The sequence below is a fragment of the Leptinotarsa decemlineata genome, unplaced genomic scaffold (genome assembly GCF_025532065.1).
Source record: "Leptinotarsa decemlineata unplaced genomic scaffold, Ldec_3_MD MMD2_tig00000251_RagTag_RagTag, whole genome shotgun sequence".
Taxonomy (NCBI): domain Eukaryota; kingdom Metazoa; phylum Arthropoda; class Insecta; order Coleoptera; family Chrysomelidae; genus Leptinotarsa; species Leptinotarsa decemlineata.
This window is the reverse complement of record NW_027412547.1, coordinates 9,850,926-9,878,718: the sequence shown is the minus strand read 5'-3', so window position 1 is coordinate 9,878,718 and position 27,793 is coordinate 9,850,926. Positions and strand designations below refer to the sequence as shown.

The 27,793-nt window shown below is 34.1% G+C and overlaps 1 protein-coding gene across 7 annotated transcripts in view; it reads right to left on the bottom strand.

The window, feature by feature from the left end:
* Svil (Supervillin) overlaps positions 1 to 27,793 on the bottom strand; it is a 566,272-nt gene that overhangs the window by 378,275 nt on the left and 160,204 nt on the right. The gene's annotated exons all lie outside the window — the stretch shown is intronic.

The following is a 27,793-nucleotide window of genomic DNA, read 5'->3' as shown; positions in this document are numbered from 1 at the left end:
TATGTCCTATATTCAAGAAGATTCTGATACTAAATTCAAGCGACAAAAAACATCCTGAGGAAATTTCAGAGGAAAGTTCAAGCAAAAACCCTTCATACACTATTCAAAAAAGTTTAATTTTTCGATTGCTCTTTGGAATGATTTATCAACAGATCCTAGATATAAATACTAGTTGGCATGTCCCTCATACTACTGATTGAATATACAGGTTGCATTGTTCAAATTATGTCACAGAGCTCGATCTCTTACAAGTATTGATACGGAAATGTCATTATTTTTTAATATGTTAGAATGATACTCTTTCATTAACAGTTGAGCGGATATTTCTATATGCCTCACAACAAGATAAAACACAACAATTTGGTTCAACAATGGCTGAGTAAAAATTTTCGCCTAAACTTGGTCGGTACCGCAATTGAGATCTATGACACATATTTGGTTCTAGTATCATCAATATTTAAGATCGCATTGCTTTCATACTTTGACACAGACGGTAATGAAAATTTCAAGTCCAGCTGTTTTCCACCTCTTACCAAAGACAAAACTTCTCGACAAAAGAACCAATATTTTTGATAAAATAAACAATGTGTTTTTCCGATTGATTGAAAAAATTGAAATTTATGGCTCAAAAAGAATCCAATCTGTAAAAAAAAATCTGTTTTTCCGTTAACCAGTTGTCACCCCCCTACGAACGACAACTCTCAAACTTATGCGAGCTAAGGATTAACGAGGTCTCACACTTTTCCCACACACCAGAACTAGAGTACTTTCGCTCACCAAGGTGGTTACCTAAACAGTTTTGGTCATCTAATTGTCACGATTATTAGCGCAGTGTGGAAAATGTTTTTTCACCGGAAAAACATTTTTGGTTCAAAAAGAAAAAAGCAAGAGGTTAGGTGTATGCACTGCCAACTGGAAATCGGAGTTCAAATATCCCAAGAAAAAAAATGAAATACCCTCTCAAGGTATGGAGAGGACTATAAACGTTAAACATATTGAACTTTTGAGTATATTGAATGCCAGCCATCGGAGGTTCTGACAACAGAGATCTTCTAGCCTTTGTCATATGACAAATAATGTAAAAGAACAATTCGTTCAGGCCAGTCTCAACTCCCTACACTGTAGGTTAATGGACTGACATCTATCAGAAAACAACTACTCCCTTGACTAATACCACGGAGGGTGCTTCAAGTATGCCCACTGACTATATGTGTAGTTTTCTTTCCTTATACGAGGAATTGGGCAAACTTCGGATATGCGGTTGGTTACCTCGTTCACAGGCAGATGGGGCAATGACAAACCTGTTGTTTGTTGTCTGCTTCAGCTTAGTTCCAGGAATGAGACTCTGAAGGAATTCGATTTTCAGTTATCGGAAATGATCGACTTCATGTTGATGAGATAGACACTACCTTGCACTAACGAGTGGCCAAACAGTTCGAAACCGGTTTGCAAGTGTGTTCCAATAATTAAAAATCTATTGCGACAGTTGTATCGCTAACAGCATATGCAGGAATAACTTCAGTGAAGAGTCCTGCACTGACAGCTGTCCCTACAATGTAAGGGAGTTGAAACTGGTCTGAACGAATTGTTCTTTAAGATGATTTGATTTATCGCCAGTCTTCAAGTAGGTATGTCCTATGATTATATGTGAAATTTGTAATATAAGTTCAGGTAAGCGTAGAGTTTTCGCTTATAAACTATCATTAGGACTGTGTCGCTTATGTTCAGCTTTTTTGGAAAGGTCTTGGTGTGTAGCGGCTGTGTGTATAGATATCTGCTGCTGGTTAACTAAATGTTCAAACTTATGATAACCCTCATGATCATACAGTAAGTAATGAAGATTTTTTGATTGTTCTAAAGTTGATATCTAACTTCTTTGGTCGGAAGTTTCAGATTTCAATCAGATACTGTTACAATTTGAATTGGGATTTCCACATGGGGGTGTATTAGCTCTGCTATCATCAATAGCTAACATAGTTAAATTTTTGTATAATATCGCACTTCATGTAGATGACTCATCCTTTCTGGTTTTACAGGAGTGACGTGAAATGAATGGAGTTGCAAGTAATTTGAAGAAACTTTGAAAATGGTTCCTGGTAGATCTGGTGTATATCAATATGAAAAATAAGCTTCCTACAAGATGATCAACAACCTTTTCTCATTCAAACACGATGACTCAAATATTACTAGGAACTCAGCCATTAGGTTCATAGGCGGATGGAGAATGATTTTAATGGACGCTAATGGAATATATCACCAATGCAGGTGATACACGTGTCCGCGGTTTGCCCCACTTTTGGAGTGTTGTGTCCACTAATTGTTTAATTTTTTTTGTCCTCGATTGAAGACAAAATGAGAAAAACCAAGAAAGTACTTGATAAAAATAGCTGCGTAAACGCAAGCGAAACATAAGTGGAACCACTTATTGGTGTGACACCCAAGTCAACTTGCCGATTTTTTTTTTATGTCAGTGTTGGTGGTTTGACCAATCAACCAACAACTGCGGTAGCAGAAATTTGGGAAGCAGTTGTCAGTTGATTGGTCAAACCACCACAACACTGACATAAAAAACTTGGCAAATTGACTTGGGTGTCACACCAATAGGTGGTTCCACTTATGTTTATACTTTATATATATATATATATATATATATAAAGTTGATAATCTTAGCGATTGGAGAAATGTACAGTAAAATGGAATAACGGGGTCTCTCAGTCAAAAAATCAAAACTCTGCTTTACTTTGTCAAGCTTTCGTTTCTAGTGGGAAGCTTCTTCAGGGCCTATAATTTTTTGAGTTGTGGGTTTTTTGCCTATGAATGAAATTACAAATCATACTTACAGTAAAAATGAGTGAAAAACAATGAATTGAACATATAAATCGGCGAAAGAAAGTTAAACATTACTGGTTTTTTTTCAATACTGGCAGTAATACAAATTCCGATGTATACTCATCAGAAATGTATGTAATCATAATAGTTCCCCTATCAATTTTTCTTATAAATCTATACCTAATCTTGAAAATTAATCTTCAAATATCATAAAACTTTTTTATAATGATCAAAATATGCCAACAAAATATTAAACTATAAATAATTTGAATACCAAATTAAAAGATAAAACGGATGTTACCAGAAAGTCAAATGTGATTTATAACATTCCTTGTAACAATTGTAATTCGGATTATATTAGAACAACATCTAGAATTCTTAAAGATAGAATAACTTCACATAAAAGTGATACAAAGGTTAATAAGAAATCATGTGCATTAGCGCACATTCTATAGAAACAGGACATAAACCAAATTACTCTAATATCAAAGTTTTACATACAGAAATAAGTCTTCTAAATATATGAATAAGAAAACTGATATTGATAATCTCAGCATATACAATAACTTACTGGATCTACCCCAAAAATCATAATGATAATAAAGAAAATTGTATCAATCAACTTTCCTTTTAAAGTCAAAGATTATCAAATCATCATGCCGATTGAAAAATGACATTTATATGAAGGTATGACATTGTTAAACCAAAAAATCCATTAATGTTTAACTTTCTTTCGTCAATTTATATGTTTAATTCATTGTTTTTTATTCATTTTTACTGAAAGTTTAATTTGTAATTTCATTCATTGGCAAAAAAGCCCACAACTCAATGAATTATAGGCCCTGAAGAAGCTTCCCACTAGAAGCGAAAGCTTGGCAAAGTAAAGCAGAAATTTGATTTTTTATTTTTTGACTGAGAGACCCCGATATTCCATTTTACTGTATATATACAGGGCTATTCAAATTCGTTTCTGTACATGGGGATCTCGTAAACGATAAGAGAAGAGTGTCGGTTGAATTGTGGCAAAGGTGTGTATTTTAGAGACCTATTCAATGATATAAAGAAATTGAATAAAGCTCTTTTGATTCTGGGGATATACAGGAAAAACCAAAAAATTCCAATTTATATTTTTGCCTAGGTATATCTTCTTTATTCGCAGACATATTGAAAATCTGTCCACATTTTGCTATTGACACTTGATGTCGGTTCTCAGAATATATCCATAAATCTTTTATACAGAGTGTCATCTAACTTGGGTCACCCCCATCTTTGAATTTTTGAATATGGACCTGTATTTTTTGTTGTAGTTTTTGGATCGTAGACGTTCACTTCATACTGGGATTTTTCGGTAATATTCGATTATAATTGTGTGAATTATTCACTTTCGGCCCTGGAAATTGGTTGACTATGTTGGATAAAAACATAATAGCAACTTTCACGTCTCCCTATGTATCGTACAGTTTTTCGAGAGTTTTTTTTTTCATTTTTAGGTACCTATTTATATTTGCTCTGAGCGTTTTCTACAATGAATTTCGAATAAGGAAACCTTCTATGGTTATTTGAAACATATCTACATCAAAAATTTATTATATGTGTTTTATTGAGCAGAAAAAGAAATGATAGCAATAATAACATCCGAAACGAACACTATAATTGTAATGAAAATTGAAATGAAGTAATTTATATAGGTACCCAAAAAAATTATTGGCGCAATAAATGTTCGAATTTTCAAACTCGATTTTTCATATTATTTATTGCCCTTAATACACTTACTTGCTGCATGGTTGCGAAATCATTCAAAATCCTCAATCTCGAGTCTTCCACATTTTCTATCTCTCTGCCAACGTGAATCCTATTTTTCAATGTCCCCCGTAGAAAATAGTCCAAAATAGTAAGAGCTGGTGATCTTGCAGACCATCTTCTTGTCCCATCATTTGTCTCGAAATGGAAGGACTTCAATTCGAACGTTTATTGTACAATTAATTTTTTTGTGTATATAAATTACTTACTTCATTTCAATTTTCATTATAATTATAGAGTTCGTTTCGGATGTTATTATTGCTATCATTTCTTTTTCTGCTCAATAAAAGACTTTTTTTGATGTTGATATGTTTCAAATAACCATAAAAGGTTTTCTTATTCGAAGTTCATTGTAGAAAACGCTCAGAGCAAATATAAATAGCTACCTAAAAATTAAAAAAAACTCTCGAAAAACTCTACGATACATAGGGAGACGTGAAAGTTGCTATTATCTTTTTATCCAACACAGTCAACCAATTTCCAGGGCCGAAAGAGAATAATTCCCACAATTATAATCGAATATTACCGAAAAATCCCGAAATATAAAATTTAGTTTCTCAGTATGAAGTGAACGTCTACGATCCAAAAACTACAACAAAAAATACAGGTCCATATTCAAAAATTCAAAGATGGGAAGTCAGATGACACCCTGTAGAAAAGATGCATGGATATATTCTGAGAGCCCACATCAATAGTCCAGTCATTATAGTAAGTTCACCTCGGAATTCGAGATACCCAGCTGTAAGTCTGTAAATACTTGTATATTAACACCCTAAAAGTTGTCTCAAAACCTACATATGGTAGGGTGTAAGCAACTATTAAATTTCAAGGTCAAAGGTCACAAAAATCGGTTTTATGCGCTTTTTTTGGAAATATCTCATTTCCTATGGGTTTTTTGCTATTTGTATTTATTATCAATATTGTAGAATACAAATTTCTCTACAAATTTTGTTTAAAAAAATGTTTTATACGGTGAACCGTTTTCGAGATAGAGGGCAGAGAGCACGCGGTCACAGCATCACTTCAGGTCAACCGGTGCCTCCGGTCGAAAACGCGCCATATATAGTTGATGAACTATCGATAAATCAATGATTATAAATATTTGTCAATTTTTATTAACTATTATATTATATTTTATCATTTTTTTCCCAACTTATCCACTTTTTATTCAGTATTGATTTATTTAACAACACTTACCTGCCCATGTAATTGCAGAATTGTTAATGAAAATATAGGAATTATATTTGAATTTTAACCTAATTAATATTTATAACTTCTTACATGATGAAAAAAAAAACAAATAAATTATGAATTAATCTTTAAATTTAAAAATATCATTGAATACATTTATTTTTATTGAAAGTAAAGAAATGGAATAAAGGGTACAAAAACTACAATTTATAATTTTAATCATCTTCTTCCTCTTCATCGTCGTCTTCTGGCTGCTGGTAAATTTCAAACTGGCCTTCATTATCGTCTTCAACGACATTTGTCTCAAGTTCTTCCATGATTTCGAGGTCAAAGGTTCCATCTTCGTTAATGTCGCTCTGATATGGTAGAGCATTGAGACAATCTTGCCCATTACATTGGCCACAAGGGAATGTAATTATATTATGATTTAAGTTTTTCTCTTAATTATTTTTTAATTTTAGTAAACGGTTATCAGTATTATTGAATAGATATAGATTTAATGCATGAAGAAAATTATAAAATATAATATAATAGTTGATAAAAATTGACAAATATTTATAATCATTAATTTATCGATAGTTCATCAACTATATATGGCGCGTTTTCGACCGGAGGCACCGGTTGACCTGAAGTGATGCTGTGACCGCGCGCTCTCCGCCCTCTATCTCGAAAACGGTTCACCGTATAAAAATTTTTTTTAAACAAAATTTGTAGAGAATTTTGTATTTTACAATATTGATAATCAATACAAATAGCAAAAAACCCATAGGAAATGAGATATTTCCAAAAAAAGCGCAAAAAACCGATTTTTGTGACCTTTGACCTTGAAATTTAATAGTTGCTTACACCCTACCATATGTAGTTTTTGAGAAAACTTTTAGGGTGTCAATATACAAGTATTTACAGACTTACAGCTGAGTATCTCGAATTCCGAGATTCTTACCTAATTTAAGCTTAAATGACTGGATTACAAGTGTCATAGCAAAATGTAGACAGATTTTCAATATGCCTGCGAATAAAGAAGATATAGGCAAAAAAATAATTTGGGATTTTTTTGTTTTTCCTGTATATCTCCAGAACCAAAAGAGCTATATTCGATTTCTTTGCATCATTGAATAGGTTTCTAAAATACGCAACTTTGCCATAGTTTAACCGACACTCTATCTCTAATCGTTTACGAGATCCCCATGTACAGAAACGAATTTGAATAGCCCTATATATATATATATATATATATATATATATATATATATATATATATATATATATATATATATATATACGGGTATGGACAACGTGTTCATACTTACGAAAGTGAGGTTAAAATGAAGTTAACACATAAGTAACAAAGAGGATCCTCATATATGTATGTCAAGATTAAAATTGGTTAAAAACATGTAATATTCATTCAGAATTTTGCAATAATGTGAGATGATTGCACGAATAATATGAAATAATGAATTTGAAAATTGAACTCAACAGGTAGTCAGACATGATTGACACGAAACATTAAGTTTGGCAGAATTTCTTGTTCTGACCAATCATTGCTGCCAATGAGATTTCACAGAACTGTAAAATGATGAATCACAGAGAGTGAAGGTACGGGGTTTCTGTTCTGAAATTATTAAGTATTATCAAATTTGTTTTCTTTGTTTAAGCAAAGGAGATAGGTATAAATCAGGCTGAGACTTTCAATGTCTGACCTGGAATTAATAGTATTTGAATTTTTAACTATGTGACACATTTCTAAGAAAGTTCTTTTTTGAGTATTATTTTCTGAGTCTAAAATTTCAACATTCTCGAAGGAAAAAGCATGATCCAAATTTATGGTGTGATTAGAAAGGGAACATGACGGTTTATTACATCTTATGTCACTCTTGTGTGAAGTGATTCTGTCTTTTAATTTTCTACTAGTTTGTCCAATGTAAATCTTTTCACAACTGGAACATGGGATGGAATAAACCACATTGGATAGATTGATTATATCTTCTTTGTCTTTTAAGTTGGAAAAAAGTTTCTTAATAGTCTTCAGATTTTTGAAAGCTAATTTCACATGTTCAAATTGACTAAAATTTTTTTTAAGATTGTATGAAAGGCTACCTAGATGAGGTAACGAGAAATAAAATGTCATTTGTGGGGAATTGTTATTGTTAGTAATATTAATATTATTATGCAAATTATTGTTTTGATACAAATTGTTATTGTCTAGAATTGTGTTAACGGAAGATCTGTTGAAGAGTAGTTTATAAATGAGAGATTTTGAAGAAACAATTCTGCAAGTTTTTTTAAATTTTGTGAACGATGGCTGCTATGAGTAGTGCACACTACTCGATTCTTCATCCCCAATATTAAATTTATTTTTTGTTTTTCCTGATGGAAAGAGTTATAGTGTAAGAATCTGCCAGATGATCCTGGTTTTCTATACCACGAAGTTATTAAGGAATTGGCCTCTCGCCTTATTAGTCTATTAGTCGGGAATCTAAGAAGGGAACACTTCTGTTGGAATCCTCTTCCTCAACAGTGAACCTTTCCTTCTATATATATATATATATATATATATATATATATATATATATATATATATATATATATATATATATATATATATATATATATATATAACATTTCCTTCTATATATATATATATATATATATATATATATATATATATATATATATATATATATATATATATATATATATATATATATATATATGTCTGAAAAATTTATAGTATAGGCTGAAGTCCAGCCTATACTACTATATGGTACTCTTTCATGGGAAAATAATGTCAGAAAAAAGCTCTTCAAGCTCTACTACATAACCATTATATCTATTCATGTAATAATAACCTCAAAATAACGTCAAATGGTCCACTCTCAATAGGCATAAAGAGTTTAATGAATTGCCTGTGTTTATTAGATATGACGGACCGTTTTACAATTTTTTTTCATGCTATAAAATGTTTTCGCCTTATTCCTAGTTTGGCAGTTGTGTTCTATCTTCGGTGAGTCTAATACATATATTCCAGTGCAAAAAGCATTCATTTAAAAAATATCAAGAATATTATTTTCAGTAAATGGGGGTTTCACTGGTTCTGCTTTTTTTCTGGAATATTGTTTGTGCAATGGAATAAATTTTGTGCTGAGGGGATTTTAATGTATTGTAAGCGGCTCCCCATAAACTGATGTCAAAATATGTGAAAATGTTTAAAAATAAATCTTTATAAGTTTATGGACGTAAGAGGTAACCAAGCAGCACAGTAGTACGTATTTTAACAAATGTACGTTACTTAACTAATGTGACTTTCTACTTTACTTCAATCGGTTACAATTTCAAAATTCAAAGACTACTGTAAATACACTTTCAAAAGCTTTTGAAAGACATTTTAATTACCTTCCAATGCTGTTGAAATATTCTGCGATTAAACCTGAGATAAATAGCAGAAACAGTATACACCCCCAAGTCCCTGTACTTTGAAAAAACGGTCAGGTTCTGTTTCGTTTTTATTTTACCACCCAGTATAAGTAGTGTCCAATGCTAATTCACCAACTGACCGAGCAAATGACTGTCTCTGATTTTTTCTAGAAGCTTTGCGACATAATTTGAGGAACACGTTCTGTAGGCGCTGAAAAAAATACTCACACCAACTTGTATTTAGATCCTGAACTCGTGGCTGGTAAAACGAACAAAATGATGGTTCGTGATAATAACGAGTTTCCACATTTTTCGGGTGTATGAGTGAGGAGACGACAGGCTGACAGTTTAATTAGCTGTGGTTGATACGGTGGCAGTTACCTGAAGTTGGGATTCCGACACAGGAAGAGGTTGGCAGCGGTTACGGGTTACCTATAATAAAAGGTACACATCACTAAAGTCTGTTCAATTCAGTTAGGAAGCAGTTTTTGGAAATGCGTGTTTGATACGAATGGGTGCAGAATTAGTGACAACGATAAATGGTGCAGAAACATCGAGCGTCAGTTCGAGGAAGGTGCCGAATCCCGGTACCAAATTTCAAACTACTGCGAAACTATGCTTTAGTTAATAAGCTAGTCATTTGAACCTCTCTACTATTTACAAAGAAGGGAAATCCTCCATTTTTCCAACGAAATATCGACTATTTCTTAATGCAAGTATTTTTCCTCCAAAGACTCTTTTCATTCGCTGTGGTCACTTAGATACGGCACGGTGCGAGAGCGGCGATTGGATCGTTTTCGTAATTACACGATTTGATTGAAACTTAGAAGCTTATGATAACTGTCATTTGCTGACCGTGGTGTGAATATTAGTGTTCATAATAATCAAAAATTGATAGTGATAGCAATATGAATATCAGTAACACTTCTACGGAGCTACGGGGATAGTCAACCAAAACCACGTCGTATTTACTTCCCCAGAAATCACGAATATATACAATATATTCCACAACTGGAGTCAGGAACAAACCTGACATCGCTGGTAATATTCATAAGTAATTATTGCTATGGTTGATATAATACAAGGAGTTAATTCGAAAACATCCCACCCTTAATATCTTCCTTTCAGTATACAATATGAGAAATCGAAAAGACTGGTCAATTTTATTGTCAAGGGAACACTTTTAAGGAGTATTCGTAGCCCTCGTGCAACTCCTTAGAAGAGGTAGATATTATCCTTAGAATTTCAAATGGGAAGGGTGGTCAAGTAGCAGATCATTTTGATTGGCCTTCAATTCGCTTCCAATGATACCCTGACTTATTATGTTTTGATGAACATTTTCCGAAAAATAACATTCTAAACCCTTGAACGACAGAAATGAATGTATTACGCGTGGAATTTTTCATTTTTTGCTTATTGTTCTTTTACAGAATAAAATTTAATTTTCGAGAAAGACATTTCAAACATGAAATCTACTTACGCTCATCTTATAAACTGTTCGGAATGTCGTCCATTTTGTTCTAAACACTGATAAAGTATGTTTTTGAACTCCCTTCCAACATTTCGATAAACTTTACTGGGAATTGACTGGCATGCTGCTGTAATTCATCTTTAAAGTTCTTCAATATCAGAAGGTTGTGTTTTATAAACAAAGGATTTAAGATGCCCCCAAAGAAATAAATTAAGGGTGAATCCGGTGATCTCGGAGGCCATTCAACTGCTCCCTTTCTGCCAAATCATCTTCCCAGAAATCTCTACTGTCGGACGGAAAGAGCACCGTCCTGCTGGAAATGTAACGGATTCTCTTGCAAAAATTCATTACCTTCTGCATCCATTTGAGTTTCTAGCTCGTGAGTTATAAGAGGATCGATAGTCTCTTCAAGCATTTCAAGGTACAGATTGCCAGTCAAGTTTTCTTCCAGAAGTAATGGACCAATAATGGCATTTCCAAAAATAATAACCTAAACATTTACTTTCTGTGGGTGTTGTGTATGCCCTTCCTGAAAAATATGTGGGTTTTTGTCACTCCAATACAGACAGTTTTGTCTATTAACATTGCCATTCAGAAAAAAATGAACACTCATCGCCGAAACAGATGTTTAACAGAAGATTAGGGATGTTATGATTTCACAAAACTCTATTTTTCTATCATAATCATCCTCGTGGAGTTTTTGAAGAATCTGCATTTTAAGAGTCTCATATAACAGTCACGTCTATTCTGATACTGATCAAGGAGCCCGTGGGCTCTACAGCGAATGTTCCCAAAGCTTCAATTTGATCTGATTCATTTAGTACTCTGCGGTTATTTCATTTTTTGTCATTGAACTAGTTTCGTAAAACAAAATCAAGCACATACCGGTGACATACATAACGACCGTCCTCAAAGATGGCACGTGGATGTCGTGGTCGGAGTGGAGTCCAAAAGTAAGGTGGTTTTCAGAAAATAAAGTAAAGTTCGAATGAATATTAAAAGATTATTTTTAATTGTTACAAGAATTTCACCCTACATTGAAATGGTGTAAATAAGGATAACCTAGTAAGTAGAACTAGTTTGATCTTCTTCTTGAAGATGATCACTTGGTGATCGAAACACGTGTCGAGGTTTTGAAATAACGGTTTGCTGTTGGGAAAAACTCCAGTAGTATTCATTACTTCACCAAAGGTTCCAAACAGTGCATCACGAGTAAGTAACATATTTCTGAGACAATTTTAAGAAAAAAAGGCTATACAAAGTTGGGTCCGGAAATACTTCGCTTCGGAGATACAAAGTGATGAAATTGAATTTTTTTGTTAGTTTTTGAAAATAATTTTTGCAAAAAATAACTAATTTAAAACGAAATTTGGTACCCGGGTTTTTTTGACGTAGAAAATCATAATTCCGTATCGATTTTCATGTAACATCTAGAGGGCGTAATGTTCTCAGCAACTCAGCGCCCTAGGAGCTAAGTAATACGCATCGATATAGAAAATTGTAAATACCTCGAAAACGATTACCTCCAGCACTGATGAGGAAGTGTACCTGTACCTTTTTTACTTGGAAAAAGTGTGGAAATTAGTTTTTTTCATGAAAAGTACCAAAAGTTTACTGTCAAAAAAGTTGGGCAATTTGAAATAAATAATGACAGCGTACGCAGCGCCCTCTAGATGTAACATGAAAATTAATACGAAATTATGATTTCTCACGTGGAAACCTGGGGTCCAAATTTCGTGCAGAGGGTTGCAAAGCAACCAAATTGCAAAGCAATTTTCAAAAAACGAACAAAAAATTCAAATTCAACACTTTGTATTTGCGAAACAAAGCATTTCCGGACACAAGTTTATATAGACGTTTTTTCTTTAAAATGTCTCAGGAATACGTCACTTGAATATTTAAACGTACTCATGTTACACCCTGTATAAATGTCAAATTCAAAATGCTTCGTAATTGAATGACGGTTTTTGCATACATGGTTACACAATTGATTTCCGTCCAACATTAGGTTCGTTCCAACCAGCGTCAGAAACAGTTTCTGACAGTCAGGATTCTGCGCAGTAATGTGATTGCGTTCCAACGTGAGTTTCCAACCATTAGTAAACTATCAGTTTTCTGTTCCATCCAAGATTCAAACCTGTTCGAAATCTATCAGAATGGTTTGAGGATTATCTACTAACCATCAATCTGACGCATGCGTATTCCGTATTACTGTTTCTGTTTTATGTTCATGCAACTTACAAACAACATAACCTGCAAAAATTGTTATAAAATAAATTATGTATTTGCTGGCGCAGGAAAAATTGGGAATTCTTTAAGTGAACCTATAATATGAACATCTTTAATTACACAAATTAATTATTGCGGTGACCTCCCAGTTCCATGTTGATAAGTAAATAGAATAGAGATATAAAATACTGCAACCTTCTTTTACTCTCCAGAAATACACTTGATTAGATTTATTTTTAAAGAATTGAAGGGGTTATATTTTTATGAGTGACATTCGTTGTGGAATGTTTGAAATAAAAACTGAGTAGAGAAAAGTATCTTCTGTATAATTCAGTGTTCATATAGAAGTATTTGTTTCGAAAGAATTTTTTTTCTTTCATGTAATTCAATGTTTATATGAAAGTAGCTGTTTCAGGAGGGCATTCTTTCAGTTTGTGTCTGAAAGTTACTTCTTTGCATGATCTACACATCCATGATTAGAGTTACTTATTTTCAAACTGATTACTTCCTTCCTTTCTGTGGAAGATTCCCTCATCTCCTTTTTTTGATTTAAGATGGAGTAGTAGAAAGCCAAAAACTTTCTTTCCCAAATTATTTTTAAAGGTTATGTTGAAATTCCATGCCAAACTTCAGTTGAAGTATCAGCTGTTCCAATCAGAAATTTCAAATTAATCAGAAACCAATATTTACCAGACATGCGCGTTGACAACAATTTACAAACAGTTGGAAATCTGTTTGTGACTCAAGGTTGGAACGAACCTATTATAGAGACTTTCAGTTAGAAAAATCTGCTGTGCAAAACGCTTTTTGCTAAATATGTAATGATAGCTTTAATTTTAATATGAGAATGACAACGACCACAGTGATATGATTTTGAAGCAACAATGTTGGTTTCGTGTTCACTTGTATTATCCCAAACTCTTATTTTTTCTTGCTCAATTTGACTGAGGCTGGATATTTTCTTCATCGTCAATAGAATTTTGTAAATATTTCTATGATTTATCACTATAATTTACATGGTTTGTTTGAAGGTAGTTAGTTGATTAATTACATGGTATACATGGTATTTTACTTGGAAAGCTCAGTAGTTGATGCCTTTTATATTGAATTAAAAAAAGGCTTGAATGTCATAAGGCACCAGACTAGATTTATCTTCAAAAGTTGAATTCGAACTCGACTCCAATGTTGACTCCGGCAAGAATCGAAGAAAAACTCAAGTAGAGTGCAATTTGCAAGTATATAAAGTAGATATTTCTTATCTCATAGCGATTTATTCGTTTCAACACTATGCCAAAGGAGAGAGAGAGACTAACACTGTAAAGAACAAGCAAGTGATTTAACTCTGAAAATCATTGGACCTGTGCAATTGAGTACTTGATGTTCGAAAGGTTATTGACGATCTGAAAAAAATGAAAGATGTACGAAAATAGCCTCCGAAATATTTATGGAGCTTCCACAATGAGTTATTAGAAGTAGGGTCCTGAAAAATCATGTACAATAGCCAAGACTATAAGCAGATGTCTCATATTTGCTGTAGATGAAGAATTGAAAATTCAGAAGTTTTTCATTCAGAAACATCCCAAAAATAGTGAAACTGAAAGCAATTTTTAGACTTCCAGAGGCATAACAAAATACTCCGAAGAAAAAATAATTCGGAATTTTAGAGAATTTCTATTTTATCTATTTTATGCTGGTTTTATATATATATATATATATATATATATATATATATATATATATATATATATATATATATATATATATATATATATATATATATATATATATATATATATATATATATATATATATATATCAGCTGTCAAGCATATATTTTCGTAACAGTTATTAATATCTGCCACATTCAGAAAATAGTACGAATAAAGACATCGACGTTTAATTAAAGTTCATGGACAATTGTGAAAATAAAGTAAAGTTCGAATGAATATTAAAAGATTATTTTTAATTGTTACAAGAATTTCACCCTACATTGAAATGGTGTAAATAAGGATAACCTAGTAAGTAGAACTAGTTTGATCTTCTTCTTGAAGATGATCACTTGGTGATCGAAACACGTGTCGAGGTTTTGAAATAACGGTTTGCTGTTGGGAAAAACTCCAGTAGTATTCATTACTTCACCAAAGGTTCCAAACAGTGCATCACGAGTAAGTAACATATTTCTGAGACAATTTTAAGAAAAAAAGGCTATACAAAGTTGGGTCCGAAGAAAAAATAATTCGGAATTTTAGAGAATTTCTATTTTATCTATTTTATGCTGGTTTTATATATATATATATATATATATATATATATATATATATATATATATATATATATATATATATATATCAGCTGTCAAGCATATATTTTCGTAACAGTTATTAATATCTGCCACATTCAGAAAATAGTACGAATAAAGACATCGACGTTTAATTAAAGTTCATGGACAATTGTGAATATTTAATCAGGAATATGTATCCAAGGCGTAATTAATTGTGATAATAATTATATTCAATTGTTGAATTAGGTTCTTGTGAGAAGTGCACTGAATTGAGGTCAATAATCAAGCAACGCTATAAGACTATTATGCAAAAACTGATTGACTGTCAAAAAATAGGAGAACGTCTGATTATGTTAGGTACACTGGACAGCATTACTTCCATATGTCTTGAAGAGAAGGAAAGTTACAATCCACCCATTCACTCTTCTTTCCACAAGCATATTTGTTGGAACGGCCAGGTAACATTCCGAACAAAAGTGTAACAACATCTTCAAGTTTAATGAATTCGGAATTTTCCAAGTCCATGCTGCGACACATCCACCGCGACAGAGGACCAACATCATCTACATCAAAAACATTATGGATTACACCCCTCCGACTCACCGAAATTCAACTCCCTGTAAACTCCATCCTGAACAATGAAATGTTTTTTGTTGAGACGCACAAAGGAGACCAAAATCCGGGCTGGTAAGCTATGGTCGAATTGTCTAACAAACGTTTCGTCTGCTTTGCCGCAGACATCATCAATGGTATGTGCGTTGAGTGCGAGGATGAAGGATGTATCTTGAAGTCTCAGCAACGACTGACTGATGTGCATGCGAATGCTTGCTCCTTAACGGTCCACAATCGCCATCAATTCCTCAACCATCCCCACCATCCTCCTATAGTACAAATACGATTGAAATCGTAGCTCGACAGTCAGTCAATGCTGGGATGTCAATATGTATAATCTTCGTTCTCGCAGTAAATGTACATACCAATGACGATATCTGCCACAGCAGCAGACGAAACGTTTGAACTTTAGATTCCATTCGACCACGGCCTGTCAGGGCGGATTTGGTTCTCTTCAATCATGACTGAGGTTGTAAAAACCTTTGTACTACAGGATAATCTGTGAGAAGCTTTGAAAACGATGCTTTGCAACAGTAACGTAACTATTTTCGATTTCGGACATCACGCTGGGTAGAATCAAAGCAAGTTTTCTTTATTGTGGGATTTCCATTGAATAGTTTATGAGTATGAAAACGTTAAAGGAAATCTCATAATATTACTCGAATAAATCTCTGGATCTAGTAGCCTTAGGGTATGCTCAGAGTCGAATTACTATTTATGTGAGCGGAATTCAAAAAAACAAGTTTAATTTGTGCTTTATGAAGCTGAGATATGTAGAACTTTCTAAATACTGTTCCAAGTTTCATAGTAGTTTCCATTTTGTCATTTTAATATCCTGTTGCGCCATATTTTCGTTCATATGGAAAAGTGATGCCTGGATTTTCATGACATTGAATTTTGACCTGATTTCTATTGCCGCAAGCTAAAATTTTGTTCAGATCTTTATAGAGATATAAAACCTCTTGTCGCCGATTATCTATAATATCAACTGATGTTCGAGTATCCAAATAGAAAGATGAGACAAGAGTGTTGTCGTTACCTAGGCAAAATATTGGACTTGTGTTTTTCGAGCGGCAATGATGTTAGAGGTATCCTTAAAAGAACCATTGATGGGTACTTACAGAGAAAGCTACAGCATCAAGGTTCAAATAGTAAACTCTCTTGCCAGACAACTGACCAAAACTCTCCATGTTTTTCGATTGCAAGGTGGGCTATGTATGTGGTAAGGAAGCTTCTTGATCTTTGCTTCCGGAAACCATTTAAATGAGAGCTTTAAGATGTTGAAGCATACAAAATCTTTAAGAATATTTTGATACGATGAACTCGAGTAGCCTTCCAAGAAGTATTGAAAACCACTTTCTTCAACATAAATTGAAGAGCCTACAAAGCATCGGCGCAAGTTTTTTGGCACATTTCTTAAGTACCTACAATAACCGGTACTTCATGAGGACCAGAAGTTTTTGATGTGTAGTTGTTTGAGTATTCGTCTTATACTACTCTGTCAAAAAGTATTATCTGCTATTGTGGATCGTACAGTGGGGAGCAAAATAAAGTTCCCGTTTCTGAAACATTGTTTGATAATATGACACACAAACTATCTAATTTATCAAATCATCTAAGAGAAAAATTCGTTCAGACCAGTCTCAACCCCTACACTGTGGGTTAATGGACTGACGCCTATCAGAAAACAACTACTCCCCTGGCTAATATCACGAAGGGCGTTGGATTATATCCGACAGGTGTCAGTGCAGGATTCTTCACTGAAGTTATTCTTGCAAATGCTGTTAGTGATACAACTGCCGCAACACACTTTTAGACCGGTTTCGGGCTGTTTGGCTACTTGACCGTGCAAGGTAGTGTCTATCATCAACATAAAGTGGATTATTTCCGATAATTGAAAATCAAATTCCTTTAGAGTATCATGCTTCTGCTTAGTTCGAGGAATGAAAAATGGTTTTAGCCTAAGTAACCTGAAACATTTTTTAACATGTTAATAGAAAGTAAAAACGAGTTTAACTTATGAACATTGCATCATTAAATACCCAGCAAGTGAGTAGATTGAGATAAAACTTGACATTTTGCTGGTTTCAACTAAGAGAAATACGATCAACGACGTATGATAAATACTAGCTACCCCGACTCCGCACGGATGCAATGTTGATACTGAATATACATATAAAAGCGTGCGATCGCAGAAGCCTTCAAAGCGTTATTTATAGACACGCGCCACCGGCTCCCCGGCAGGTACCGTAGCAACCGCTGTGTACCTGTATTTTAAATCTGTGATATCTTCGCAAATATTCATTTAAATGACATGATATATTGGGCCATTTGATCTAAATTAAATGCACTATGTATTTCAAATACTTGGACAAGAATTACTGCTGTATTACTTGAAATCGCTTCGTGAAAAAGTAAACGATAAAAAAAAGGTTTTTGTAGACCTTTACGAAGTGTATAATACTGTAGTACATTATTTTGATCTTTTTCGTAGGGTTCAGGATGTTATATACATATACATCGAATCACTCTATCTATTAAAAAAACGGCATTAAAATCCGTTGCGTAGTTTTGAAGATCTAGACATACATAGGGACAGACAGCAGGAAACAACTGTTTATCAAATGAAGTTAACAACAATAATAAATAAATATGGATCAACAAAGAATCTGCTCAAGAACAAACTGAAAAGTTCATCCCGGAAAGTTACTGCTTAATATAAACCTTTCCAGTCAGTCAACAACTTGTATTTATACATTTTACAAACTTAGTAATCGAGAAAATTGAATTTTTAATATTTAACTTTATTAATAGGGCTAACCTTCTGGAAAAAAGTCCTTTTCCTTCTTCAAAAGGATTATTATATATACGTTCTTTGGTTTTTTCATCCGTATTTTGCAGAATTTTAAAACGCAATTTTTTTTCCAATAGCTAAGCTGACTAATTGGACTCCTCAAAACTTCATATTACGCAGGAACTTTTCAGGGTGAACTGTTCAGTTCGTGCTTCATTACATAAGAGTAGATTCTCTGTTGATCTATATTCATTTATTTTTCAGATTGAGAAAGCTAACTTCTCTACAAAAAAAAATATCTCACTCACAGAAAGGGAATAGAATCTTCAGGAATAGTTGATATTGTGTTGGGAATCTCAGCATTTTGCTTCGTTGACGACACATATGATTGATGAAATGAATGCATACAGTTTATCAATACCACCATAAGATAATTGAACAAATATTTAAAATGAAAATTGTGATGACAAAAATAAAAAATTAACAATTATTTTCATGAGTATTTCAGCTATTTGCATAATATATGCGATACACTTTCAATTTTATCCAATGTTCGGTCGGTAACCAGGCGGTTCGACGTGGGTGCTCTGTTCACTCACTCGAATTGATTTCCGTATTGGTCGATGGTTCAAGCCCTAGTCTGAACGATCGATTTTAACTTGCTATCGTCCAACCCGTGTTAGGAATTACACGTTAAAAGGTAAGACCTCGTTAATCCTTAGCTCGCACAAGTTTCGACTTCTGAGGGTTGTCGTTCGTAGGGGTGCGACAGCTAGTTAATGGAAAAACAGATTTTAAACATATTTTTTTTAAACAGTGGCCTCAACGGCAATGTAGTTACATTGAAAATTTTTTGCCAAAAAAATTATCCTATCAAATTTGTCTATTTCTAGTCATGTGTGTCGAAATAACCAATGAAACCATCATTACACTGAAAATTTTTGCCAAAAAAATTATCCTATCAAATTTGTCTATTTCTAGTCATGTGTGTCGAAATAACCAATGAAACCATCATTACACTGATAACTACCCATGGATAGTTTTCACGGGTAGTTATCACTTATGTCATGACATTGCTAAGCAACCAACACAATAAAGTTGTTTGACATTTCAGTAATTCAATTTATTTCGAAAATGTCATTTCCTCGCTTTGGTGTTCAAAATGATGCGGCAGGAACATCATAACCAAATAATCAATAGTATGCGTGGAAACACCTATGCAGTAACCGAGGCAAATACAGCAAGATCAACGGAATATCATTATACGAATTGTTCTTTTAATAACTGTGTGTTCAATAAATAATTTTGTTCAAATTGCAAAAAATTTTCTCACCGAATATCCCTCGAACATTGATAAATAACTCATAATTTTATCACAACTTCCTCAAGCACGTTATTTTTGGTAACATCCCTCCGCCTTCGGCGTCGGGATCTTACCAAATAACGTGCTTTCGAAAACTGTGATAAAATTATTTCGTTAGTTATCAATGTCCTTGGGATATTATAGCTGAAAATTTTTTGCCAAAAAAATTATCCTATCAAATTTGTCTATTTCTAGTCATGTGTGTCGAAATAACCAATGAAACCATCATTACACTGATAACTACCCATGGATAGTTTTCACGGCTAGTTATCACTTATGTCATGACATTGCTAAGCAACCAACACAATAAAGTTGTTTGACATTTCAGTAATTCAATTTATTTAGAAAATGTCACTTCCTCGCTTTGGTGTTCAAAATGATGCCGCAATTGACAAAATCATTGAAGAAAATACACCAAAAAATACTGTCAATAGTAAAAAATACACTTGGAAAATATTTATGGAGTTTTGTGACGCCAGAAAATATGAATTGGATGGAAATCGTACTCTCGAAGAGCTTGCATTAATACTCAAGGATCGGGCGATTAATTTGAGAAAAAAGGATAGCACAGAGTTTAAGGAGGCTACTGTTAAAACCGTATGGAATATAACAAGCAAATTATTACAAAAAAAGTATTACAAGGAGTATAATATTATGCTAGACCCCTTTAAGTGTTGCATTCAAACAAGCGCGGAATGCACGCGACGCAGCACGAAGAAATTTACAAACAGATCCCACTAAACGCAAAACAAGCTCAGTACCATTAACTTCAAATGAAATGAGTAAAATTATGAACTTTTGGGATGAAAATACCCCTATAGGACTCCTACGCAAATTTTATCACATAGCAGCGGTGGAATTGGCTTGGAGAGGTGGTGAAGGTGCTGCTTGCTTAGTTGATTATTTTCATATCGAAAAGGACAACAATGGATCTCCAACTAATAGGATAGAATATAATCCAATTTTCAGTAAAACCTGCCAAGGGGGTTCAAAGAACTGCGCCTCTAGCAAATGGTTAGTTCAAAATAGTGATAACAATGCTTGTCCTGTCAGATTATTCATTAAATTATTATCAAAACGAGGCACAAATATCAAGACAAATAGACTATTTTTAAGGCCAAATCGTCACTGGAAGACAGGAAGCGATAACTGGTATGACAATATGCCTCTGGGTAGAAATATAATCAACGGATGGACGAAATCTTCTGCTGAAGCAATTGGCTTGGATACGAAACAGAGGAAAATAACCAATCACTCTAATAGAGCAACTGCAGTCAGTCAACTAGCTAAGAGTGGAGTTCAAGAACAGCAATTGTTGAAAATTACTGGGCACAATAATGGAAATTCCATAAAACCTTATTTGAATATTGATCAGGAACATCATAACCAAATAATCAATAGTATGCGTGGAAACACCTATGCAGTAACCGAGGCAAATACAGCAAGATCAACGGAATATCATTATACGAATTGTTCTTTTAATAACTGTGTGTTCAATAAATAATTTTGTTCGAATTGCAAAAAATTTTCTCACCGAATATCCCTCGAACATTGATAAATAACTCATAATTTTATCACAACTTCCTCCGCCTTTGGCGTCGGGATGTTACCAAATAACGTGCTTTCGAAAACTGTGATAAAATTATTTCGTTAGTTATCAATGTCCTTGGGATATTATAGCTGGATATTATTGATCAGTGGTTGAAGTAGAATATTTTAATAGAAATAGAACAATGGTCGCAAGTTTTCATCTCTTTGAAGGCCGTGGATATTCGGAATTTCTTCCTGACGTTTCGCTTGCGTGAGTGGCTAGCTTCCTCAGAGGTTTATACATCCTCCTGAGTTGACCGGATATAACGACTGCGTAACGAGTATTTCTGTTGACTATTCAGGTAGTTTGGTATGCTATTACCTGAATATGGTTTTAGGTAAATTACGTGAAGCGTGTTTATATTGATACAGGTAGTCTGGATTTGGTGAATTGTCAATAACGTTCTGAAAACTGAAAATCTCAGCCGCGAAAGCCTCAACTATTTTGTCAAATATACGGGGTGTTTCCTAACTACGGTACGAAACTTCAGAGGATGATTCTAAGATACAGGGCGTTGAAGTTGAAAAAAACGGCAATTCAGCGTTAGTAAAATTATTCATGATAGAATCACTGCTAATCGACAACTCAGACTTTCACTGATTGACAACACTATCACTGTCAGCTGGTCTCCAAAGCAGGTGTTCATTATATGCAAAGTAGTTTTAATTTACTGGCGTACTTTTTTTTCAATATTGTTGACTGTGGTGCTCACTGAGACTCCACTGGACCTAATAATTTCAATCTAGTTAGGCTTAATAAGCGCCTCATGACTTCAAATAACTGTAGCAAATTTCAACCAAATCCGGACATATGTTTATGAAACTTTTTTCTCACAAAGGCCCAACGAATCATCTTCTGAACTTTCGGTATCATCGCCAACTACGATGCTACGACTTCGGTTAAATGGGCAAACTAGTAACATTTTCAATGGCCTTTACGATGCCGACAACAAAAAAAAAATGACAGTCGCAAAATATTAAATAAAATGACATTACTTTCAAATGAAACACCCTACAGTTTGAAATGATCGACTTATGTGAAAATATTTATTTCTTTCACTAGTACAAACAATTTCTATGTTTTGACGAATAAAGAGCTATACAATATCGAGCAAACATTCAAAAACATGACTTTCTTATTGAACACATATTTTTGGGCCCTTCTCTTGACACTACGTGTTGCTTTCAACACAATTCGGCCATCAATTCAATATAATTTTTTAGTTCATCTACGTTATTTTGTTTAATTTTGTACATCTCATTTTTCAGAGGTCGACAAAAATGAAAATCTAGAGGTGTCAGGTCTGGTGAACAAGGAGGCCATTCAACAGGACCATTTGTAGCAATCCATGTGTTACCAAAATAGTCTCGCAACATTATTTTTACCCCACTGAAATACCACTGACAAAACACAAATCGTCTCTAAGGGTCACCATTTTCTAGTGTTTGCACTGGTCTTAACTTATGAGGAGAAATTTTATATATCTTCAGAATTCGGTGAATAACAAACGGTTGAACAGCTATTTCTCTATATGAATCTCTGATGGAATTATCGACGATGAAGTATAACTAAAACGCTAATTAAGTAATTTATGATCGGGGAACGCTATTTTTCTAGCAAACCAAGTAGGATTCTAACATTTAACATTTTTCTTGATGACAAAAGGGCATTTTTAAAAAAGTATTTCAACTTGATTACTCATAATAATTCTGTTTCATCGAATCCAACACATTTTTTTCCAACCACATTAATTTTTGATACAAGGAGTCAAAACTTTTTTTCAATGTGGTAACTTGTTTTATTTTATTGACATGTTTCAACTGTTGTGAATGTAACATTCTTTTCGACACGGCCATCCTCACCAACAGTAAGTTGAGCTTTTTTGTAACAAAATTTATATATCTGCATCACATTTTTTTGTAGCTTTTCCTTGATAATGATAATAACTTGTGTTATAACTCCTCAAACTGCAGTTTGAGGAGTGCCAGAAGATGACAGTACTACCAACTGTCGAAAGCGCTCACAGATATAATTAATAGAAGATATACAGCTTCAAATCCTTTTTGTAGAATTTAATATTGAAATACTCAATATATATATATATGAATAATCTGAAAGTGTCGAGTTTGTACATTCTATGCAGTTCTTGCTCAGCAATTAAACTGGAAATAATGTGCTTTAACATGGAACGCCATCACTTACCATTGGCTGAGATGAATAGAGCTGTAGGGCTTCTTCAAGGTGGCATGTGACAAAATGATGTAGCTCTTCGTTTGGGGGTCTCCCAAAGTGTTATCAGTCGATTGTGGCGGCGTTTCCGTGAAACTGGCAGTCTAGCCGAACAACATCCAGGGCGAGGACGCGCTACAACTGCAGTTCAAGACCGATTTTTGGTCTTAACCGCAAGAAGACAACCGACAATCACAGCACCTGAGTTGGTTAACGTGTTGCAGCAGACGCACCAGGTAACCATTGGTCGTGATACTGTCAGAAATCGACTGCATGAATCAGATCTCCACAACAGAAGGCCACTTAGATGTCCACCTTTGTCGAGAGGCAATCGCGGTAGAAGATTAGAGTGGTGTCAAGAACATCAAAACTGGGATGCAAATGATTGGGCCACAGTTTTGTTTACAGACGAATCCAGATTTGGATATCATCCAGATTCTCGTCGAGTAAGACTGTGGAGACGTCCTGGAAATAATGAACGTTTGAGACACGTCCAGGAAGTCCACACATACAGAGGTGGTACAGTAATGCTATGGGGCGGAATCATGATCGGCGGCAGAACCGATTTCGTTTTTCCAAATCGCTCCCTCACAGCTCGACAGTACCTCGACACCATTCTTCTACCTATCGTCTGTCCGTTTGCTGGTGCTGTTGGTGAAAACTTCCACCTAATGCACGATAATGCTCGTCCACATGTCGCGCGTCTAGTGACTGACAGGCTCACCAACGTATTGATGTATTGCCATGGTCAGCACAATCACCGGACCTGAATCCCATCGAGCATGTGTGGGACATGCTTCAACGAAGAATTACTCCGCATATGGGGAACATTCACAGAACGTTTCAATTGAGAGAGCTTTTAATCGCTGAATGGGCAAATGTACCTCAACAAGACATTGAGAATCTCATTTTGTCGATGCACGATAGATGTAGGGCCGTAATAAACCAGCGTGAAGGCCATACTTTGTACTGATTCCAATTTTTTTTGTATTATAATTTTTTTTCGGGGTGCCAAAGAAGAGCCATATTTTTTTTTAGTTTTGCTTATATGCGCACTCAGTATTTTTGACCATTTAATACATTTTGTTGTAAGTTACATTCGTTTAATAATCACCCGTCAACTTTTTTTCCCTAAAGCGATCTAAAAAAAAAATCATTGCCATTTTTAAAAATATCCCTAGACTTTTCCGATGTATATATATATATATATATATATATATATATATATATATATATATATATATATATATATATATATATATATATATATATATAAATAAATATAAATGCGAAGGTTATCGAGTGTCTTGATATAGATAAAGGAGTTTTTTAATCGGACATAGCACTCAAAGAAGTGGCAAACCATAGACACGTGTTTCGGGCTTTTGTCCCATCATCAGTATGGTGCAGCCAAGTGTAAGGATGGGCAACACTTGGTTACCAGAAGAAATAAATACACGGAGCCACCAGCAGGAGCCAGCCGCACATTTGTGGTTTCACTTAATAGATCTTGTGTTTACAGCTATAGCTGCCTCCGTGGTGATTTTGATAGTTTTCTTGTAAACACAAGATCTATTAAGTGAAACCACAAATGTGCGGCTGGCTCCTGCTGGTGGCTCCGTGCATTTGTATTTATTTCTTCTGGTAACCAAGTGTTGCCCATCCTTACACTTGGCTGCACCATACTGATGATGGGCCAAAAGCCCGAAACACGTGTCTATGGTTTGCCACTTCTTTGAGTGCTATGTCCGATTAAAAAACTCCTTTATCTATATATATATATATATATATATATATATATATATATATATATATATATATACACTTTTTTTATGAAAGACTTTTTGTTCTTGAAAACAGAAACATATAAAAACTGAAAACAAACAAAAAAAATCTGAATCTAATAAATTGATGGATGTAGTCGTTACTATGTGGTAGGAGATCATGATGAAAAGAGAAATGAAAATTTCTATGACCATGAAAAGAACAGAAATTATCGCAGGTTTCTTCAGAAAAAACAATGTGGAAGTAGCATTCAGACCACATGCCAGGTTATCTCATTTTCTTTTCAATGCCAAAGATAAGGTCGACAAGTTGGAAAAATCTGGAGTTTATAAGCTTACGTGTCCGGAGTGTAATAGTGTTTATGTGGGACAATGCGGACGAAATTTTCAAAAACGGTATGCTGAACATGAAAGGTCCTTCAGACTGGGAAACATGATTCGACGTTTTCAAAGCATTCCTTGGCATGCAACCACAAGTTTCCGAATCTAAACGATACGGAAATTCTGCACTATGCAAGGAAGGGTTGCAAACTCAATTATTTAGAATCCTTGGAAATTCACAAGCATAAACATTGCGTGTGCAACCTGTTAAATGACCAAAAATCGATTTAATTTACTCTCCGGTTTTTAAATTGGCACATGCGCATTGTGAACTGTAAATTCAGGTACTCAATCAAGTACCTCAATAGTATATATTAGCGAATGTAATGAATCATTCTTAGTTTATTGTTTAAGTTTGAAAATGTCCATATAGGACGAAACTGCAATAACGTTAGTTACAAATAAAAGTGGTAAAAAACATAGAAATTTTCATTTCTCTTTTCATCAAAATCTGAATCTGATATTTTTTGAACAAAAACCTAAACAATGAGTTATTTTTTTCTTTCTGAAATGTCTGCTATTGAAAAGTGTCAACGTCGGCCTGCTCTGGTTCTCTGTCTAGACCGTATCTGACAGTTGAAAAACTGAACACTGAACATGATATTATTTTCGGTCCACAACTTTCTCACTGAACGATAACAGTAAAAACTGAGAACCAGAACAAATCTGTTTTTTACAACCTAGCTGATGGTATTTTCAACACCGAATGAAAATAAAGTCGGAGGTTTACAGCAAGATTTATTGTAAAAATAAACATTATCGACAATGAAGTCTATAGTTTTAAAATAGTATTTGGCATTGAAATATTCAAGATAGTAATTTACAAAAGATACAAAATATGTACAGCTATACAGAACACCACATAAAAATCATTAACAAAGACCATAACAGATATCTATCATGACTCCTTCAGAGTATATCTATTCTCCATATACGGAACCAGAATGCATCACTGTGATAGTCACTACTTCACATTTATTTTTTCATAAAATTCGTTTTTCATTCAAATTTATTTCTTTTTATCACATAAATGAAACTTATTATATCTTAAAATATTCGATGAAAAAGTTAACTTTTATTCGAGTCACATCAAAGATATAAACTGATTTTCCCTATCTACCCCTTCTACATTCTCTGTTTTATTCAAGTCAATCTGTTATGACTATATGAATGAGTGGTAAGGTATATAAATAGCCTAACTAAAACAATTATGATATTAAAGAAACAAGGCCGTTATGAATGAAAGGACAGCAAACAAAATGCTCAGAATAGCAAATAAATCAATGGATGCTAATTGGTGGGCACATGCAATACCGTAGGAGCATGCAAATGCCAGAGTAGCAGGGTCACGGTACCAGGAGTTGGTTGGTTTCTTGTCACAAGTTCCAAGACTTGAATTATGCATCCCTCTCGTCATTAAAGAATTCCGGGGTTGTATATCAAACGATGTTCCAGGCTGATCATCATTGTTTGAATTTTTTCTGTTCGATACATCATTCAATTCCATAACTAATTTTGAACTCTTTGGAAATTCTCGTGACTTATCGACTGAATTCGTATCTTGAGAAACCTTATTGGAAGTCTCTAGAACCATTCTTGGCGATTTCAAACTTTCCAGAGAATCTAATGCGGCTACATCTAAATCGTCAATAGCTGCATCAGATTTGGGGCCATGAGAATTTTCTCCGCAAGAACAGTTCGAGTGAAAACCAGAGCTGGTCTCTGAATCATCATGTACATTGGAATTGACTGGTTTCTTCAGAATTATATCACATGTAGAGGTAAATGTAGGCTCACTATCTAAGGGATTAGTATTAGAGG